Below are 6418 nucleotides of genomic sequence, written 5' to 3'. Positions count from 1 at the left end.
TAACAGTCCTGAATTACCAGTGAAACAGACGTGTGAGGCAAAACGTCACTCCTGCCTCTAGAAATTTGTCTGGACCAGATAAGGGCAGAGCCAACTAGGGTAGCCCCAGGAACCTACCTTGGTCTACCTACCTGACCTGACTTAGTCAAGTCTGAGGCAGCTCCATAGACAAACCAGAGTGGACTTGGTACCAGGCTAAGGCCAAGGATGGCTTTGCTCACAGCTCTGTTGTCCCCCAGCCCCCTGACCTGGATGTGTCACTTAAATTCTTCAAGCCTGTCTCCTCCGCTGGAAATGGGAAGACCCACTCTGCTTACCTCACATGATTGGTGAAGTGAACACACGTGTGTGAAAGTATTTTCTGTAAAGTGTTACATAAAAAGAAAATGAATTATGTGTCAAGTAAAACAGCATCTTGAAATCTCCTTCTGTCAGCTTTTCAGATCCAAATACTTGTGCCTGGAATGAGCAGAGAGGCCACAGGCGTTCGAGGGTGGAGAGGTCCTATTTTCCTGGATTTGGCACTTGCTCACACTGGGGTTGCAGTAGAGAATGTCCTGGAAGGGGAGAAGAATTTCTCCAAAAGTCTGTTTATGAAAAATTGATGTCCTAGAGGGAGGCACCCCAAAGCAGAGGCACCCGCCCTTTCTTCAATGCCCCTTCATGCTGCTCCTTACTTTTCTTTTTAACATTGACGTTTTAAAAATTTTTTTATCGTGGTGAAATATACATAACATAAAGTTTACTATTCTAACCATTTTTATTGTACGATTCAGTGGCATCACATACATTCACAATATTGTGCAGCCATCACCATGATCCATCTCTAGAACTTTTCCATCTTCCCAAACTTAAACTCTGTCCCCATTAAACACTAACTCCCCGTTCCCCCTCTTCTTGCACCTGGCATCCCCCATTCTACTTTCTGTTTCTGCGAAGTTGCCTACTCCACATACCTCGTATAAGTGGAATCATACAGTATTTGTCATTTTGTGACTGGATTATTTCACTTAGCACAATGTTCCTGAGGTTCATTAGAATTTCTTTTCTTTTTATGGCTTAATAGTACACCGTTGTATGGATAGATCACATTTTATTTATTTATTTATTAAAAATCTATCTATCTATCTATTTGTTTATTTATTTTGGCTGTGCCACGTGGCTTGTGGGATCTTAGTTCCCAGACAAGGGATCAAACCTGGGTCCCAGCAGTGAAAGTACTAATTCCTAACCACTAGACTCTCAGGGAATTCCCATGGATAGACTGCATTTTAACCATTTATCTGTCAATGGACACTGGGGTTGTTTCCACCTTCTGGCCATTATGAATAATGTGCTCCTTACATTTTGCAAATACATATTTTCAAAAACCCCAATGAAAAATTTGCCAGAAGGCCCTGAGTCTTGTGAGAGTGGCACCGCACATTAGTGTTCCTGGAGCAGCTGCAAGCAGGAATCGGGGCATAGGTCCAGGGAAGGGCTTGTCCTAGGAGCTGGAGCAGAGGGTTAGGGGCCAGGAGGGAGACAAAGGTGGCAGAGGGAGGCCATCCCAGATGGGAGCAGCTTTAAGGAGGGTGGAACAGCCAAAGATGAAGGTTACAAGTCAGGGCTCACCTGGGTCCCCCTGGGAGATGTGGGGCCATGGATGTGTCTGAGTGTCAGGAGGGGACACGTGCACCGAGGTCTCGGGAGGACAAGAGCAGTGTTTTCAGCAGTGAAAGGGAAGGCCAGAGTCGCAAAATTCTGCAAGTGGCACGGTCTTAGGAAGTGACGCTGCAGAGAGATAGATGGTTCATGTGGAATGGGGGTGTGCAGGCTAAAGACAGTGTCCAGAGGAAGAGTTTTAAGGCATTTATTTTACCTTTTGGAAAACTTTAATAAAGGAGCGTCGGGACATAGTTCAGCATAGCCAAGTGTTTTAGTCTGTTTGGGCTGCTGTAACAAAATCCCACAGGCGGGGTGGCTTACAAACAATACATATTTATTTCTCACAGTTCTGGAGGCTGGAAGTCTGAGATCAAGGCACCAGCACGGTCAGGTTGAATTCTAGTGAGAGCCCTCTTCTTGGTTCATAGATGGGCTGTCTTTTTGCTGTGTCCTTACATGGTGGAAAAGCTGAGGGAACTCTTTGGGGTCTCTTTTATAAGGGCACTAATCCCATTCGTGAGGGCTCCATCCTCATGACCTACCTCCTAATACCATCACACTGGGAGTTAGGATTTTAACATAGGAATTAGGGGGGTGCACAGACGTTCAGACCATAGCACCTGGTGTGCATGAACTTTGGCTTTGGACAGACCTAGCGTCAGTCCTGGCTCTAGTTCCCCTTTCAAACCTGTTTCTTTAACTTTATAAGGTTTAAATGAGAGGATCCGAGTTATTTGCCTCCATTGTGGTGAATGCCCCAGCACTCTAAGGCAAAGGCTCCATGGGCATAAATACTTCGCCCCTCAAGAGGTCTGGTCCCCGTTCTGGGTGGCTCTCATGGGTCTGGTCCAGCCACCACTGGAAGTGTGGACCAGTGGGCAAGGCTGCCCCTGGCAAAGCTGGCCCACAGCAAAACTGGGAGGTGATCAACTGCCCCACACTTCTCTTTACAAACCTCTTCAAAATCACAGCCTATTGCTGGAGGAAAAAGCAAGATTGTCCACACTGCCTGTTACATAGATCCTCCTACCACACCCTGATAAGCTGTCATCCAGGCTCTTGTTAGAAATTCTTGTAGACAGGGGAACTCGCCACTTCACAAGCTGCAACATTTCATTTGGGAGCATCCTAGTTGTTTTAAGTTCTAGGAAGCTGGAATTCTGGCCATGCAGACTTTTTGCCCCTGGAGCCCTGGTTGTTTCTGTGAATACCTTGGATGGGCCGGTGCAGGGATGAGGGGGATCATGTTATAGCCTCTAGAACGCCCCAAATGAAGGCTTCATAAACACCAATCCATCTGAACTCTTTTGAATGCAGGGAAGAAGCCCACCAGTGAGGTATGTTTTCAGAGCACATCAGGGACCCAGACACCTCCAGAGCGCATGCCCCTGTATGTCCACTTCTGAGGCATATGCTGCACTGACCAGGATGATTTCCTGGAAAACACGCTCTGTTCTGGAAGAGGATGGTTAATAGTCCTCTCTAGTCAAGAATTTTGAGAATCGGAGGTCAAGGATCACACCAGAAGTCAGATACATGCCCTCAGGAGGGAGAAACTGGAGCTAAGGAGAAAGTTCTGCTGGAGAAGTTTGCTTCTAAAGAGTAAGGGGTGGGCGGAGGAGCTGAGCGGGAAGCATGCCTCCCCACCAGAGACATGCATCGGCTCCTCTTTTCATCTGGATTTCCTGCTCAGTCCATAGCTTTTCCCCAAACCCCAGTGAAAACTCTCCCACGCTCAGTTATTAGAAACTATGAGACACTCTTTTCCCTTTGCAACAGGTGGGTTCTATGGAAGGAAATCGTGCCTAAACCAGGACACATATCTTTTCAGTATTTTTAAATATCTTTTTGGGAACTGCATTCCTATATTAACATGCAGTTTATTTGATTTTTATTTTGGTTGCACACTATTGAGAAACTTCTAACGCACACAGATAAGGTTGAAAAATGCTAATGGATCTAACAGTTCATCTTACAAGATATCTTTGCATGGAAAAGGCAAAAGCAGCTTTACTATCAGGTCTGCCCCAAAATAAGTCATGCTGGTAGCATAAATTATTTCATGTCTCTGATGCATTATTTTGTATATTACATTTAAATATTTTATTGCAGCTTTAAAATACATTTCAACTTTTTTTTTACTTCAAAGGTAATTTTTTTTTTTTTTTTTTGCGGTACGTGGGCCTCTCACTGTTGTGGCCTCTCCCGCTGCAGAGCACAGGCTCCGGATGCGCAGGCCCAGCGGCCATGGCTCATGGGCCCAGTCGCTCTGCGGCATGTGGGATCCTCCCAGTCTGGGGCACGAACCCGCGTCCTCTGCATCGGCAGGCGGACTCCCAACCACTGCACCACCAGGGAAGCCCGCCAAAGGTAATTTTTTAAATTGAGATATAATTCATATACCATAAAATTCATCCTTTTAAAGTACAAAGTTCAGTTTTTTTTATTATAGTCACAAAGTTGTACAACCAGACCCATGTCTTTTTGAGGGAGACAGAAGTTACTTCTTCACAAGGAGTTAGCTGATCACACACGTGCCGCTGCACTTGAACCTGACCAGGAGACAGCCTGAGATGGTGGGAAAAGGCCTGGGATGGGCAAAAGGCACTGAAGAGCCAGGTTCCATTTTCAGTGCTGCAGGCAGCCAATTACTGAGCTCTAAGATGCCTGCACCTCAGTTTCCTTATCAGTAAAATGAGGTTTTAGACAAAATGCTCTCTAGTTTTCTTTTCAATTCTACTCCGAGCTGCCCATGAAACCTTGAAAGTTTGGGTCTTTTCTTTGGCCAAAATAAAGGTGACCCTCAGCTCAATGGTGTGGACTCTTGTTGGAGGCCTTGGAAACAGGATCCCTGGGGGAAGAGGAAGCAGGGGTGTAACATATGCTCAGGGTATCCCCCTGTCTACTCTTTCCCAAGGAGAGGAGCTTATCACCCATCCTGTGTTCACTCTCTGAGTCTCCTCTGGCCCTTCTCACCCAGCATCCTGGTTCCTGGGCTCTCTCTGCAAATCCCCCATCAGATTGCTGTCTCTTGTCACCCTCTGGGTGTGACACTGAACCCAGTGTGGATCCCTCAGACAGGATGGGCCGGAGAGCTCCAGTTCCAGCAGCTCCAGGATCTGCTCCTTGGTGGGCATCTCTTGCTTTAACCACTGATGGCACACTCTCCAGAGGTGGCTAAGAGCCTCTCTGGCGCAGCCACCCTTCCTGGCAGAGGGGCCTAATGCACTGACAGCAGTGTTTCAGGACCAGGATGGTGGGCTTGCAGGTTCGATTCCCGCCTCCAGGTGGTATCTTTTATCAGGGGGCTCTCCAGTTCTGGAGGATGGGGAGTTCCAGGGCACCCAAGTTTGCAAGCATCTTATGGCTCAGGGGATAGCTTCATACCAGCTGGGACTGAACTGAATCTGGGAATGTCACACCCTGTCTCTCTGTGGGGTGTGGTTGGGCATCTGGGTTCTCCAATTTCTGTTTTTCCCTGGAAACAGTACCAGGTGAGTAGGAAAAGCTTACTATGTGTGGGGTCAGCTGACGCATTACCTGAGGCCCTTGTTATGTTCTCTGTTAGGACCCTGTGCCCTTTCCACAAGCCTCCAACCAATGAAGTCCAGTCGGTGTTTAGCTCTCAGCTCTTCTTTCTGGCCAGGTGCGACCCCTCTCACAGCATAACAGACCTCTTCTCGATCACACTGAACACAGCTGCACTGTCACCCTCACTTGTGATGAACACGTCTCCCTAGAAAGTTTAGGAAAACTGTAAACTCATGAGAGGCAAGCAATCTCTCCACAAAGCTACCAACCATCAAGTCACCCAAACTGGAAACTTCCAAGTCATCTTTGACTCCCTGCTTTCTCACCCCACCAAAGAGTCACCTTTTCCTCCTCAATCTGTCTTGAAGCCCCGCCATCTTCCTCATTCCCGTGACCCCTAGTGAGGGCCCTCATCTCTCACTCGCTTTATTGCAACAGCCTCCTGAGTGTCTGTTGTCTCCAAGCTTGTCCCAGTCTGCAGCGTCTGGCTATGGTCATCCCCACAACGTCAAAACCCTGTCCCTGCCTTGCTGTCAACCCGGGGCAGTGCTGTTGGGTAAGGGTGGAGACAGAGAGAAGTCAGCTTTGAGAGATAGTTTTGAGGTAGAATCCACAGGACTTGATGATTGAAAGTTTGAGGAGTAGAGGAGGGAGTGTGTGTTAGTAGCATGAGCAATTGTGTGGATGTGGCGCCACATACTGGAGGCAGACAGATGAAGGACTAAAGGCATGGGACTTCCCTGGTGGCGCAGTGGTTGAGAATCTGCCTGCCAATGCAGGGGACGTGGGTTTGAGTCCTGGTCCGGGAAGATCCCACATGCCGCAGAGCAACTAAGCCTGTGAGCCACAACTACTGAGCCTGTGCTCTAGAGCCTGCGAGCCACAACTACTGAGCCCGCATGCCACAACTAATGAAGTATGCGTGCCTAGAGCCCGTGCTCCACTACAAAAGAAACCACCACAATGAGAAGCCCGCGCACTGCAACAAAAAGTAGCCCCTACTGGGGCTTCCCTGGTGGCGCAGTGGTTGAGAGTCCGCCTGCCGATGCAGGGGATATGGGTTCGTGCCCCGGTCCGGGAGGATCCCACATGCCGCGGAGCGGCTGGGCCCATGAGCCGTGGCCGTGAGTCTGCGCGTCCAGATCCTGTGCGCCGCAACAGGAGAGGCCACAACAGTGAGAGGCCCGTGTACAGCAAAAAAAAAAAAAGGTAGCCCCTACTCACTTCAACTAGAGAAAGC

Source organism: Globicephala melas, chromosome 15, assembly GCF_963455315.2.
Source record: "Globicephala melas chromosome 15, mGloMel1.2, whole genome shotgun sequence".
Taxonomy (NCBI): Eukaryota; Metazoa; Chordata; class Mammalia; order Artiodactyla; family Delphinidae; genus Globicephala; species Globicephala melas.
This window is presented reverse-complemented; position numbering follows the sequence as displayed.